Source organism: Equus przewalskii, chromosome 28 (genome assembly GCF_037783145.1).
Source record: "Equus przewalskii isolate Varuska chromosome 28, EquPr2, whole genome shotgun sequence".
NCBI classification, from domain to species: domain Eukaryota; kingdom Metazoa; phylum Chordata; class Mammalia; order Perissodactyla; family Equidae; genus Equus; species Equus przewalskii.
Window position 1 is genome coordinate 32,011,002 of NC_091858.1, and position 15,289 is coordinate 32,026,290.

Consider the following 15,289-nt stretch of genomic DNA (forward strand, 5'->3'; position numbering starts at 1 on the left):
GTGTGGGCAACGGGGTCGTCCCCGCGGAGCCCGCAGGTGCGGCCGGAGCCCTGGGAGGAGGCTTCCTCCGGGTCGAGGCCCGCACTTCACAAAGGCCCTCGGAAAGGAGGGCGGTGACCAGGGCATCGCGGGAGCATCCGACCTCATCATTGTTGCTGCTCCTGGATCCGCTCAGACGTGGAGGCGGGAACGCTCTGCGCGCTGGCTCGCCTTCCTGTCCTTTCCACGGAAATGGCTCGAGAGAGAAAACGTGGTAAAATGAGAGAATTTCCCGTTTTTTAGGTATTACTATTGTAACTATTAAATTCATAATGAGTTGAATTATTAACACTTGATTTAAATATTTGTCATTAAATAATTTAAAAACTGATTATCCCTTGCTTAAACTGCATCTGAACTAGATGCTCGCCAATCGTTAACCCTTAAAGGAATAAGGGACATTGTCATCATTATCAAATAGGAACCGCGAGCTGCCCGCCCCCAGGCAGATGGGGCTCCCAGCGCCGCGGAAGGGGACACGGTGACAAGAGGGCCCCGGCTGCCCGGTTCTCACCAGGTAAAGCAGTGACAGTGACCCCAGAGGTGCAGCCCCGTGGCTCCCTTTCAGTTTAGAAAGGCTGTCAGAGGCCCTGGTCCCCTCCGGGGTGCGTTCCAAGGGTCCCACCTGCCCTCTGGCGTGCCTCCCACCAACTCCTGCCCCAACCTCCCCCTCCCTCCAGTTCCATGAGGGCGCCCTGAGGAGGGGGTGGGGCTTGCTGACCGGATCCCTTAGCCCGAGGGTCTTCCAGAGACGCTGGAGTGAGGGGCTTGTACTGGTGAGGGGCTCTAAACACCCCTATTCTTACCCAGAGTCGGGGGAGGAAGTGAGAAACCCACGGGGACCCCCCAGTGCACAGCCCCAACCCCACCCCCTCCCTGAGGATTAAGATGCAGGTTCCAGGCCCCAGCCTAACGGGCCTCATGGAGACACTCATTGGTGCATTCCCTGCCAGGACCCTCACCCCCCGCTGGGGTCCCACAGTGACTGGGGCTCCCACCTCCCACCTCCCCAAAGCTCCCACCAAGGACTGGTGTTCCCCCCCGCTCTGGAGGACTAGCCCCCCTGCAGGGCCAGGCCACTCCTGGAACCTGCTGTGAGGACCCCCTGTGCAGACCCCAGGGCAGGATGGACCAGAGCAGCAGCCCCAGGACAGGCCTTGCTAGTCAGCGCGGGGAGGCACTCCCAGCTCCCCGGACTCTGCAGCAAGGCTCTGGGAGAGTGGACTGGACTCACGTTGTTTTCTTTTTTCTGCTCTTTCCTTCCTCTTCCTGTGAGAAAGGGTCTAAAATGGGTCAGCTGTAATGTCAGCCAGTGGCGGTCAGATGCTTCTGCAGCTACTCAGAGGACCACCCTGGAGAAAGTGCTGCTGAGTAACCAGATCTGTGTTCTGTGTCGCCTGTTCCGACTACCTAGCAAATGATGTGAAGGCCACGGCAGCCGTGGACGTTCTGCCGCGTGAAGGGTGAAGCGGGATCCCAGTCTGAAGCGGGGGAGGTGCATCTGAGGACAGGGGAGGCAGCTCCATCAGCAGGGAGGGGCGTTCAGGCAGGGACAGCTGCTCACCTACCCGTGATGGGGGAAGAAATCTACAGATCCCCAGGAATCTCTAACATCACTCCTCTTCGTGCAGCTCCCTCCTCCCGTATCTGCACTGGCTCCCTATTGCCTGCAGGAGCATGTTCTTCCTGGGCATCACCACGACCTGACATGTAACCTCCGGGATCCTCCTGACCCAGGCCATGCACTGTCATTCACATACACTCAATGTCTCCTGCCTTTCAGCCGCTGCTACTGTCTTCTCCCCACAATTCCACCCACCCAGAGCCTCTCTCACAGTCCAAGGAGAGCAGTGCACTCCTCCTTCCATCTTCAGCAGCCCAGACTTGGTCTCCAGTTAGGGGACTGTTTTCAAGGAAGCTGCAAACAACCCAGGACTGGTCTTTGCAGGTGTTCTACTGATTTTCTTGAACTGTCTTAAAAGTGGAAGCAAAGTCCTGGGAAGGGGAGCAGAGATGAGGGGGCTTCTAGATGAAGCCCCGCCAAGAGGTTGTCGGTGGACTGGCTCTCTCCCAGCTCTCTACCCCATCCTGTGGGGACAGTTAACACAAGAAAGAGTTTTCTTAATGTTCCAGCAACGTGGCCCGGCTGTGGCTGCTTTGTGTGTCCCTTGTCCTGGGAGCTTCTCTGTGGCTTCTCCATGCAGGTGAGGAACAGGGCAGAGGCAGCCAGGATGAAAGGGACTCCCCTGCCTGCTGGATCTAATCAGACAGGCAAAATGACACTGTCATTACTAACCACGTACTGTGTGGAAAGGACAATCACAAAGTCTAGGACATTGTAGGTATTCAATAAATGAGAGCTATTATCTGACAACACACACTCACACACACACTGAATTGTACACACACACATACACACTGCTCTTTCTCTCTCTGAAGCACGAGTCAAGCCCAGGGCAGTGGCGCAGCATGGAGTGTGTTGCATGAGCCCACTGCTGTCAGGGAGCTGGGGAGCTGGTGAAACGCAGCAGGACTCAGAGCCGTGTCCCTGGGAGGCCACCATGTGAGTGAGCCCCCTGCCCAGGCGTCCTGCCCCCCGTGGGCTCTTTGGAGCTGGGCACTGGTAGGAAGGATGTGCGGAATCCTGTCTGCAGCCGGCAGGGAGGGGTGACTCGGGGCTTCAAGAATTCAAACTGATGACAGAGGAGAATGACGGATACACACGACATCCTTATGCTGAGTCAGAGTACACACTGTATGATTCAATGTGAAGTTCTAGAACAGGCAAAATGTACCCATGAGGCAGAAAAATCAGAACAGTGGTTGTCTTTCCTGATTCGATGTGGGGACTGACTGGGAAGGGGCGAGAGGGGGTTTTGTGGACATAAGGCTCATGGTCTACAACTCGAAGGGGCTTGGGTTCCACAGGTACATGCACTTGTGAAAACTCATCACTTAAGAGATGTGCATTTGATAGGGTACAATTTTTAGGTAAAATAAACTATAATAATATTGAACTCTAGCACTACACATTTTGAAATATTTAGGGCACATGTTACTGATGTCTGTAACATTCCTTGAAATGGATTAAAATTAAGACAGGTTGACGGAAGGACTATGAACACATGGACAGATACACATAAAGCAAGTACATTCAAATGTTAATGGTAGAATCAACACTGTGGGAATATGGGGTTAAATAAAAAATTATTTCATATTTCCATTGTGTTTTGAAATTTCCATAATTAAATGTTGGAGAGAAAAACTTCACGAGGCCTTTCCACATTTGCCTTTTTTGGAAGACGCCAAGCAAAGGGACATGAATGTTCAGGGTAACTGGATCTGCTCGGAGGAGAAGCCTGTGAGGAGCAGGAGCCACACAGTGAGGAACGGTTGTCCAGGATCCCTGATTCCTCTAGGAATGCCAGAAACCTCTTGCCTTCAGAGTTCCCTCCCCACAGCTGCCTGGATCGGGGAGGCCTTACTCAGCTCAGAGGTCAGCCAGGGGCCCAGGAATGCGGACACGACCCTACGAAGGACACACTGCTGTCTGGGTGTGCCTGGTCAGGCAGATTATTCCACCACAGGGGGACAGCCGTTGTGCTGGTGACACCTCATGAATAATCTGTTTCTGTGGACTCACATGCTTATTCTTCTGCTGTTGTGGAGAAGAAAACGCACCAAACATGGCTGTCAGGGGTGAGGACGCCTTTCTCTCATCCTCTCGCAGATCCAGAACTTCTGATGACGAGGCGCCCTAGGGCGCTGAGCTTTGCTCCAAAGATTGATCTACATTTTCCTCTCTGACTTGTGCTGCGTGCAGTGCGCCCTTGCTCTGATGCAGCTCTCTCAGTTGTCCATCCAGCCTCTGCCCATGTGAGCGCTGTTCCATCTGGGAAGGGAAAGCTCTGCTCTTTCTCAACACTGTAAAAATTCCTAGAAAGATGTGATAACTGCCCATTCCGGGGTTTTCTCTTTCTGCTCTGCTGTTCTGCCAGGATTCTCGGCACAGTGCTCTCCTTCGCATCTACGCTTCCATTCCCCTTGTCAGCCAGAGTTCCCTAGGCTTTCTGGGATTTCCATAACAGTTTTTAGGGTCCCTGAGCTCACGATATTGCTCGTCCTTGTGAAGTGTTTCCTGTTTTCACTTCACCCTGACCACGTGGATTTTGGCATTTCCTTCCCAAACCCCAAGGGCTCATCTTGTTGATCTCTCCTTCTTGACCTGCCCCCAGGGTGAGGAAGGAGGATGCTGGCGGGAAGGTGAGGACTTGAGTCTGTGCTGAGACCCAGAGGAGGGGCGGGGCGGGCGGCCTCTTCAGCAGGTGGACTCTGAGGGGGTCGGGAAAGAAGAGGTAGGAGAAGAGCGAGAGCGGAGAGCTTCCCTCCCCACAGACTCCATCCAGCGGCGGGTCCTGACGACCTGGCGTCTATCCTGCCCGCCCTGCCACCCAGCCAATCCAGGCTGATGCTCAGGGTGCGTCTCAACGATGCATCTGTGACGTCATGCGGCTCCCCACCGTCTTGACATCCTTGGGAATTCCTCCTCAGCCCCGCCTGCCTCCCTCCTCCATCCCACTATCCGCCCTGTGCAGTCAGGAGGTGTCCCCAGTTCACTGGTGAATTCATTGGATCTGTCACGTCGCTAGCTGGAATGGGACAGGCCCTGAACACAGGGATCCCAGGCAAGGGCGCTGAGACAGCAGGGTCGCAATCCCAGCAGGGACTGCTTGACTCTGGGCTGGTCCTGCCCTCCCCTCTCCCGTGGAGCCTCACCCCGCCCCTCCGAAGACCCGCCCCCTGTGGTGTCCATGGCGACGGGAAAGAAGCTGGTTCTGAATTCCCTAGTCCCTTCATTAGTTCATCAATCCCTTTATTTTCCATAAGTGTAGCAAACATTTCTCAGTTTGTCCTTCGTCAGCGTACATTACAGTATGGACTTTTGACCTTTATTTTGGCAGCAGATATTTTATTTAGTCAAATTTGGCGCCATGTTTATTAACAGAAAAAATGGGTCATGATCCCATTACAGATTCTTGTATTTTCTGGAGAAGCTTCAGCTGGATCTTTTGTATCAAAGAATGAGAGAAATTGATGAGAATAATTTCTTGAATCATTCCCTTTAAACTTATTGCCCACCATTGTGGAGTTGATTTTTCAACAATGCTGTTTATTGTTTAAGTATTTACAAGTAATAATCTATTGAAAAATTTAATTTCTTACAAAATTTTGCATTCAGACTTCCCAGATCACTTTACTAACAAATTTATATGGTACATTTTTTCCTCTGAATAGTTATTTTCTCAAAATTATGAATTATTTGTATGTTAAAAGGCTCTCCTAGACTATTTTTTTCCTCCTAGACTTTGTTTTCTGATATGAAATCCAACTGAAGCTTTCTCCACTTTGCTTTTAGGATTGCTGTCACTCAGCGTAGAACATCACTGTTACCTATGTATGAAGTGAGTGATCTCTGAAGACTTTCCTTTTTTCTTGACAGAGAATGTTTAGTACTGTCTGAATCCTCACATGGGCCACAAGTGTTGCTCTATGAATAAAGAGTTTCTCATGATTTCTCATTCAATTGCTTGTCCAGTATGAATTATTTGGTATTCTTCAAGAGGCTTCATCCTCCCACATTCTGTTTTAGTGTTTATTCTTTCACTGAGTTTTCCTGTGCTCACTATGCCTGGTACTTGGCTGCATATTTGTTCACAATGATTACAGACCTAGGAGTTCTCCCAAGTGGAGTTGCTCATGTTGTTTAACCATGAATTATAAACGAGAGTATTCCCACACTGACCACAGACCCAGGGGTCCTCCCCGTGTGAGTCCTCTAGTGTGTTTAAAGTTTAGAGCTGTTGCTTAAAATATCTACATTCCTTGTATTTACAGTGCGAGTTCTCTCAAGTCATTGATGGTCAGACCACTGACTGAAGATTTTCCAACACATATGGATTCTCTTCCATGTAAATTTGCGTATGTCAAAGGATGACTGAAGGATCTTCCACACTGATTACAGACAGTGTTTCTTCAATGTGTGAGTCCTCTGGTGTGTTTAAATGTTAAAGCTATGACTGATGTTTCTTCCACATTCATGACAATTATAATACCATGTCATCTCAGGTCAGAATATTCACTGAGGACATTCATGATTCTCTCTCCATTGTGGGTTTCCTCATGTCGTCTAAGGGCAGAACACTGACTGAAGGATTTCCCACACAGCTGACGTTCATATGTTTTCTCTCCAGTGTGAGTTCTCTTATGTCATCTAAGGGCAGAACATTTACTGAAAACTTTCCTACATAGATGACACTCATATGGCTGCTCGCCAGTCTGCATTCTCTCATGCTGTCCGAAGTTAGAGGACTAACTGAAGGCTTTCCCACCGAGGTGACATTCATATGGTTTCTCTCCAGTGCGAGTTAGATTATGTTTTCTAAGGTCAGAGCTTTGAATAAAGGCATTCCCGCATATATGGCATTCGTACAGTTTCTCTCCAGTATCAGTCATCTCATGTCATCTAAGGCTAGAGCAGTTACTAAAGGCTTTCCCACACAGATGGCACTCACAGGATTCACCTCTAGAGAGACTCTGCTTATGTTGATTCAAGTATGAGTGGTCACTAAGGGATTTTTGACACTGTTTGCTGATACAGGGTGAGTTAATGTGTGAGTATTCGTGTAAGTTAACAAATGTTGAGTCAGTGTTGAGTTATGAGTGAAATCTTCTCCCAAATGATTACATTCAAATGGATTCCCTAGAGTGTGAGATTTCTGCTCTAGGGAAGGAGATAAACGGCTGTTAATGGCTTGCTCACATACATTCATTCATTCATTCATTCCTTTACATATGAATTCTAAACTAATTATTCAGTGATAGTAGCCAATTAAAATCTTTCCAATGCCACTTGCATAAACATGTTACTCTCCTGCATACACAAAGATTTTCTCTTTTGTGGCATAACAACTGCAGAGCTTATAGATTAATTTTGAAGACTTCAATATGTTTCAAAGACTAGACATATGAGCAGTGTTTATGCAGCTGTCCTTTCATTTCAGATCTCAGGTTATTGCTTTGAGATCAGAGTAATTTCGTCACTAAGTTCAAACTATCCAAAAGTTTTTGCTCAGAAAGAGCTTAGTCCCAACTTAACATAAATCAGGCTATTGTGCTCAATTACTAACATCCCACGGCCAGGCCTTTCATTGGATGACCAGGCTAACATCCGTGAAACTTACCATTGGTGTGTTTGCAGATGTGTCCTTGCTGATAAGCTGTGTGTCTATCATTTCTTGTTCTTTACGGCCACTCTCCCTGCCTAAAACAATTGAAAAAAATAAATATTTAGAATGGCATTACGGGGATGGAAATGTTGAAAAGTACCAAAACCCACATGAATATGTTTCAAAAATTGGCACTTCGATTAGGAATAATCTAGCAAATAGAAACATATTATAGGACATTGACAATTAGTAAAGATTTTAAGGACTTAAATATGAAAAAAGTAAAATGGAGGTAAGATTCTTGATAGGTCAAGAGAGGGAAAACATTCACAGGGGAGGATTGGTACAACGGCTATTATGCGAAAGCTTAGCTTCAATAAGTACATGAATATTCTTTTCTCTAAAGCCAAAGACAATGGCAGGAGGACATGTGAATTGTGATTGACATATGCGAGGAATAATGACAACACCTAAAGCATGCTGCTCCAATGTCTTCCACCTACATTTTAGAAAATGTCACTCACTTAACAAAATCTTGAATCAATATTTCTAAGGACGCCCTCAGTCACTGACAGGCACCTCCACGTACTGAAGCACAGGTCCCTGCTCCCTACCTGGACTCTGGCCTTGGAAAAATCCTGTTCCTTCACTCCACAGCTCTTCTTGCTCCAACTGGAAAATCACATCTGATTTGCAATGCTGATACCCTGTTCATGCAACAAAGGCAGGTGGATTTTGAGTTCCATGATAATAACCTGCATTATCATCAAGTCCAGGACAGGCTACTGAGGAAGAATGAGGAGAACACTGAAGTTCAGCTCAGGCAACAACACCCTGAACAGGGAAAACACTGAAGGTCCTTCACCAGACAAGGAAGAAATCTGGATTGTTTGTCCAAAATTTTGAGGACCTCTGGATGCTGATGTCCATGCCCAAGTTCAAGGACAGAATGCAGAATCTTCAGTCTTAAAAAAAAAAAGGAGAAATTAAATGTCTCCACAGTGGGTTGAGTATTATTTTCAAACAGATGCCAATAAACATAAGCTGCACAAGAATAATCAAAGCTCCATTATCTTCACTCCTCTAGTCTTAAGCCTTAGCATAATGACTAGAGCAGGACAACTATTTAGAAAATATTTAATCAATTTATTCAGGCATTCAAAAATATTCACTGAGATCCTAGTTTTGCTCTGAGTGTTAGAGATTGAGAAGCAAGAAAGACATTAAATTGTGGTCAAGATAACAGTCTAGTAGGGTGACAAGCTAGATGAAAGTAAAATGTAAAGAAACTCGCTTTCTTCCATGTAGCTATAAGGTCTATGAAAGAACTAGGGCAGAGAATGGAGTGCATATGGAGAACCTGTTCTAGGACTTGTTTACTGAGTGAATAAATACCTACCTATCCACCTATGTATATAAATGTTGACAGACTCACCCATGGAGACCAGATGACTGATATTTCCCAGCATCACATCTCTGTACAGCTTTCTCTGGGATGTGTCCAGCAGGGCTCATTTTTCCTGGATAATAGAAAAAAGTAAAAAAATATAAAATGCAAAATTTATTTACAATAAATACAAAGTAGTAAATACAAAATACAAATATTAAAATGCATGATTGAGGACAAGAATAATAATGAGACTTTTAGTTATCTTTCTAAGAAGTTTCTAAAAGTGCAAGTATATTCTATCAAGATATTAAATTTAGAATAGGAAAAAAAATTAATGGCTCCTTATGACTTCTGTGGCCTAAACTTCTCTCATGCTCCCCTCAGCTCATCACAGCCCTCACCCAGGACCTGTAACACTGGATTAATTGAACTCACCTGATGAAATCACTGCCTCCCTGCTGGACAGTAATTTCTGCTCATCACTCATCTCTCTCATCTGCATTCATCACAATCCTTACACCATCAGTGCCAATAATGTGATTTACGAGTAACTTATTTCCCAATGAGGCTGTGGACCGAATTAGTGAAAGAAAACTTCTCTCATCACTTCTGCAAATATACAACCTTAATGGAGGCTAAATGAGTGCCACATTAGGAAGGATATTAGTTATTGAGGAGTTCCTGATCCATTACAAACATCCTAGCATCCTGGGGAAATTTCACTAGAGCTCAGATGCCTGAATACACCTGATTGCACTTATAACATCCACACTAATAGGAAACACTTGCCTATCTAATGGCACTAGGATGTCACTTCAGTAGAAAGAAGCATTTCTTACTCACCAGTGGCTGAATTGTCAATAACTCAGTTGGCAGCTGTCTTTCTCTGGGTTTTTACTCACAGACAGTCCAAGCATTAAGCAGGCAAAGCTGAGGAAGGAGAAAGAAGCCATGAGACTCCAGTCCTGTGCACTGGACTGGACTGTCATGACTCACTTGTCACATCCAGACCAACCTGTCATGAAGCCCCAAACCTTCACCTGGGTATGGCCCCTGGCCTAACAAACAAACATGCAGTGCCTTCTATGAGAAATATGCAGAGGACTCTCCCTCACTCCCAGGGTCAATAGTAAGACAACTATGACTATAGTTGATAACAAGAAACATAGAAATACAGCTATCTTATGGATAAGAACATCAAAAACATTGAGTTTTAGACATTAATTAGCCTATAGCATCAGTTTTAATCAATCTGTGGAGACAATGTTCACCTGTAGCAGCTAAGACTTGAGTCTAACACTGATATGTCACACCTTGCCTTGCCTCCTTCGTTCTCAGAACGTCTTTCTCTCTGATGAACGTCAATTCATCAAATCATGGGCAACAGGCTTTCGATGGGAGTATTCAAGGAAGTGTTTCCCTCAACAATCATTGGGTTTTTTTGATATAATGGACTCAACAGAAAATTCCGTGGGAAATGCAATAATCTGTGATGGGATTATGACCTATTTTTTTCTGTTAATAAAGGTCACTCTAATTTTGACTGAAAAAAAACTGTCTGCTACCAAAATAAAGGTCAAAACAAAGAATAAAAAAACTACCAAATGTAAACCTCACTGTAATGAAGGCTGACAAAGGACAAAACGTGTGCTACAATTACAGACATTAAAGGAATTAATGAATGAACTAAGGGAAAAAGAACTGGCTTGTTTATGTGGCCCTGGAAACCACAGTCTGTACGCAGGGGGCGGGGCTTCACAGGGGCGGGTCTAAGGCACACGTGGGTGACAGGGGCCTGAGCACTGCCATGTTCAGCAGTCCCCTGCTGGGCTGCTGCAGCCCTTGCTGCCTTCTGAACCCTGCGGTGAACCTGGGTTCTTTCCTCCTCGTTCAGCTGGCTTTGTGACCATGGAAAGGCCATTTGAGCCTAAATAAATTCACCAACGAACTGGGGACATCTCCAGACTGGACAGGCCAGATAGTAGGGAGGAGGAGGTGGGACTCTGTGTAGGCCTGTTCTCCTCAGCTGCCTGCAGGCAGGGGCCACCAGAGGAGAAATTCTCAAGAGAATCATGTGGGTGGGGACACACATGAGGTCACAGATGCCTCACTGTGATGCATCCAGAGCCCCATCTGGGATTGTCCAGTTAGCAGCACTGGGCAGAATAGACACCCAGGCTCCTGGGCCTGACACTGGATGGAGTCTCGGGGAAGTGGAAGCAGGAAGCACGTCACAAAAATGAGCAATGTTGTGATCCCAGTGACCCTAAAAACTGTTATGGGAATCCCAGAAAGCCTTGGGAACTCAGGCTGACAAGGGGAATGGAAATGTGGGTGTGAAAGAGCGCTGTGCTTAGAATCTGTGGGCAGAACAGCAGAGTAGAAAGAGCAAACCACGGATTGGGCAAGTACCACATCTTTCTAGGAATTTTTAGTGTTGAAAAAGGTGCAGAGCTTTTCCAATCCCAAATGGAACAGAGTTTGTTTGGGCACAGGATGGATGAACAAGTGAGAAAGCTGTCACAGAACAAGTCCTTAGTGCAGGTGGCACAGGTCTGAAAGCACAGATCAATCTTTGGAACAAACTCAGAGTCCTAATGAGCAACATCATCAGAGGTTCTGGATCTGCAAGAGGATGAGAGAAAGCCATGTTCACCACTGACAACCATATGAGGTACATTTTCCTCACTAAAGCATGAAGAAGCATGAGTTCAACACTAACCCTTGATTCATGGATTACAACCAGCACAAAACCCATCTCCTCCTGTGGTGTTAATACTTACTCTGACTTGGCACACTCTGGAGTAGCCTGTCCTTCATAGGGTCATGTACAAGCTCCTGCACTCCATGTCTGCTCTCTGATCTGTGCAAGGAATAACTTCCTTGTCCAGTTAGCTGGTAGGACAGGAACACTGAGAACAGGAGTTTTTCTGGGATTTCCTAAAGGAGTTGGGAATTGGGAATGATTATTGTATGGTTCATTCTCTTAACAAGCATCTTCACTTCTGAAAAATCCAGCTGCCCTGAACCTTTATATCCTTTGAGCGGGGACCTCCAAAACCATCAAAGTGGGAAGAACTTCAAAGAATTTTTTTCCAATATTTAATTACAAAAACTTTCAAACACAACACAAATAGAAATGAATCTTATATTTAACACTTAAATCCCAACAACATTGATTGTGCTATTAACATTTGGATGTACTTTATATGTATTTATTCATCTCCATATTACTTTGATCAATCTATTAATTTTCCTCCATTTCGAAGAAAGCTGTAGATTCATAAACTTTTCCCTAAATAATTCAGTATAACATCGAGTTCAGTATTATTATGGCATATTCATTTTACATTAAATTTACACATACTTTAAGTGAGGAGTTTAACAGACACATGTACCTATGTAACCCAAACTCCTATCAAGATATGGAACATTATCCTCCCCTCCACAAAGTTCCCTTCTGCCCCTTTCCAGTCTGTCTCCACTCCTGTACCAAGAAAGACAACCATTATGCTGATTTTTTCTTCACTGTGGATAAATTTTGTCTGTCCTAGAACTTCATAATAGTTAAATCATACAATATGCTCTCTGTTGGGTAAGTTTTCATTCAATGAGCATAAAGAGTTCCTGTCCATCAGCCATTCATTCTTTTTTATTACTAAATAGTACAGAATTGAGTGTATTACTACAGATTGTTTATTGTATGGATGTATACCTGGGCTGTATTAATTTTAGGTGATTATGAATAAAACTGCTATGAACATACCTGTGCATAACATTTTGTGGGCTTCTCATAGCATTTGGAGATACTTCCTATCACTTACTGGGAGCCTAGGGACCAGAGGAGACACTTGCCCATGGACACACTTAAGACCTGGAAGATCCAGGAACATCTCTGACATTAGGGATCTGGGAACTGCTGTGGTCCTACCTCTGGCCGTGACCTAGAAGGAGCAAGATTTGTAGGACTTTGTTACCCCATCTCCTCTGGATCACTAAACCAACATTAGCATTTACTCCCAGGACAATATGAGGTGGTTAAAGTGGAATGGTTTTCCCAGTTCACCTTTAGCCTGGTATTTGGATATGAGCCCACCAAAGAGAAGAAACAGATCAATTTTTTTTTTCTTTTTTGGTGAGGAAGATTGGCCTTGAGCCACTGAAGCAGAACACGTGAACTTAACTACTGTGCCACGGGGCCAGCCCTTCAGATTTCTGATTCATTGTTCAGTCAGGGTTCTTCAGAGAAACAGAGCCAATAGGGATGTGTGGGTCTGTGTGTGTAGGGGAGTGGTTCACATGACTGTGAAGGCTGAGAAGTTCCCAGATCTGCAGTCCACAAACTGGAAACCCAAAAGAGCTGATGTATAGACCCAGTTCAGGTCTGAAGCCCTGAGAAGCAGGAGGACCAATGGTGTAGTTCCTGTCTCGGAGCCGGCAGGCTGGAGACCCAGGAAGAGCAGATGTCTCAGTTGAAAAGCAGTCAAGCAGGAGGAGTTCTCTGTTGCTTGGAGTTGGGTCAGCCTTGGTGTTCTATCAAGGCCTTGAAATGACTGGACCATCCCCAATCCCCCGCCACATTAGAGAGAGCAAACTGCTTTGTTAGAGACCATTCATTTAAATGTTAGTGTCATCACAAACACCCAGAATAATGCTTGACCAAATATCTGGGTGCAAGGTGGCCCATTCGCGCTTATACCTAGAATTAACTGTTACGCTCTCTGATGATACTTGAAGCTTAATTACGGCACTAATGTCTGACCATGTTAAATCTCTGAATGCCTTGGCAGGAGTTTTATGTAGAGAGTTTCTGGGGAAGGAGGTGATCAATCTGGAAAATGAAGAGGTGACAGGCCTCTGAATATTCACAGCCCAGAAGTCCCCTGATGGGCTATACATTGTGGTCAGGGAGGGATGGACACAAGGAAATCCTGGCCCCAGCCACCTGGAGGAGGAAGTAGAGATCAGATCAATCAGGATTGTGAGGAAAGCCCTAAATGATCTTTCTAGGCACTTACCGTTCAGAACACAAACCCACCGTCATGCTCCTGGTTGCCGATTAAACAAGACTAGCCTGGGCAGGGGGTGGGGGGCAATGAGGTTCCTTCTGAACACTCACAGGCACACACATGGACCTGTAGGTTGGGGTCAAAGCACCCATCATGGGTATTAGGAACTACAGCAGGTGTTTGGGCAACTCTGCCTGATCTTGTGTCTGAGGATATAATTTCCTGACCACAGACATTAATCCAAGTCCTGGTAGGCTGAAACTGTGTTGAGGCCCAGCTTTTGGCAAACTGGTGCCCTGACTGAGCAAATAGGGACCTTATGTGAGTCAATTTGACCCAGAATGAGTTGAGGCTTGTTTCATTGTCCAGTCCTCCTGAGGAGGGGTGGGGTTGTATCCCATCCAGGTGAAAGTGGTGTGTTTGGTGATTTGTGTACCAATAGAAGAGGGAGGAAGACACATTGTTTCCGCACCAGGACTTAATAAACCAATGTCTGCCTCTTCCCATCCACTGGAACAGTTTTGGGGAACCCTAAGACATGATGACAGAAATCTGACCATTCTGTGATGAGAATCATAGAGAGGCAATGTGCCAGTGTTACCCAGGTGACAGGACCAGTAGAGCCCAGACTGGGAAGACATCCCTTCCATTGCACCAGCAAGTAAGTGTAGCAATCCCAGGCTTATGAAACCAACACAGGTACCATCCGAATAACATCCAGTGTCCCCAGTTGAGAAAAGGCCTGGGCGTCCTGGGACGGTATCAACATTTGAAAGGAAGCCAGGCTCACAGGCAAGCAGCAAAGATGCTCTTGTGTTTGGAGCTGGATGGGTGTGTAGCCCTGACAAAAATTACCCTCATCAGACACTGAGTGGAACTTTACTATCTTCCCTTGTACCATAACCTGTCCTGTTCTGTTCTGTTTTGTTTTCCTTAAATCGTGACCCAGACATTTTTCTCCTCTCTGTCTTTTAAGATTTTACCTAAAAACCAGGGATTTCAAGAAGTATGATCAGAAGTGGTGATGTTGACAATCTGGCTGGTACCGAAGACCCTTTTTATAGACAAATCACAGCAAACTGTACCCAACTGACATTGATCCAGGTCTGCATGGGAGGACAGTCAGAAGTTTCCTAAAGGAGCATCTTGGGCAGGTCAAGTTTGTGCATTTAGCTAACTGCGAGGGGAGACCATTTGGGCCTCTTCGTTACCCACTCCTGGTGCAGCTGGAGGTGATATTTACATAACATGCAATGAGAATAGTGACAGTGGAGTTCTGAAAAATGGTTCTGGGCATGAGAAACCAGGATTTGATGATCTGACCAGCTTTCCTGTTTCTCAACAGCTGCCCCCAAGACTGATGTAATCACTGGCGGCAGAACGTGAGAAGGGTCCTAGTGAGAGCAAGCTCTATGTTCCCATGCTTTGCAGTTTGAATCATTCCTCAGCGCTCTGGTCTCAGCCTATTCTGGTACTTATGACGAGGCGGCAATTTACATAAAGTGTTGTCGAGAAAGGAACTCTGTTTCTCTGTGATGACCGGTTTCTGAGTATCTTCTGTGATCCTCCCTTTCAAAAGTCAATTATCTGATAATTTTTTTATATATTCTTGATTATTGGGCCAC

The 15,289-nt window shown here is 45.8% G+C and overlaps 1 long non-coding RNA gene across 2 annotated transcripts; it reads right to left on the reverse strand.

Annotated features, from left to right (window-relative positions):
- Positions 1 to 4,895: 4,895 nt before the first annotated feature.
- On the reverse strand, positions 4,896 to 10,703 carry LOC103544609 (uncharacterized). 2 transcript variants are annotated; one of them, XR_011534132.1, is made up of 7 exons: positions 9,969 to 10,703; positions 9,499 to 9,585; positions 8,701 to 8,785; positions 8,131 to 8,230; positions 7,880 to 7,972; positions 7,281 to 7,360; positions 4,896 to 6,820 (listed from the first exon to the last, which is right to left on the reverse strand). It is a non-coding gene; the product is annotated as an uncharacterized lncRNA (long non-coding RNA). The 2 variants fall into 2 exon arrangements; XR_011534130.1 differs by lacking the exon at positions 8,131 to 8,230 and having other exon boundaries at positions 4,988 to 5,587; positions 9,969 to 10,683.
- Positions 10,704 to 15,289: the final 4,586 nt, after the last annotated feature.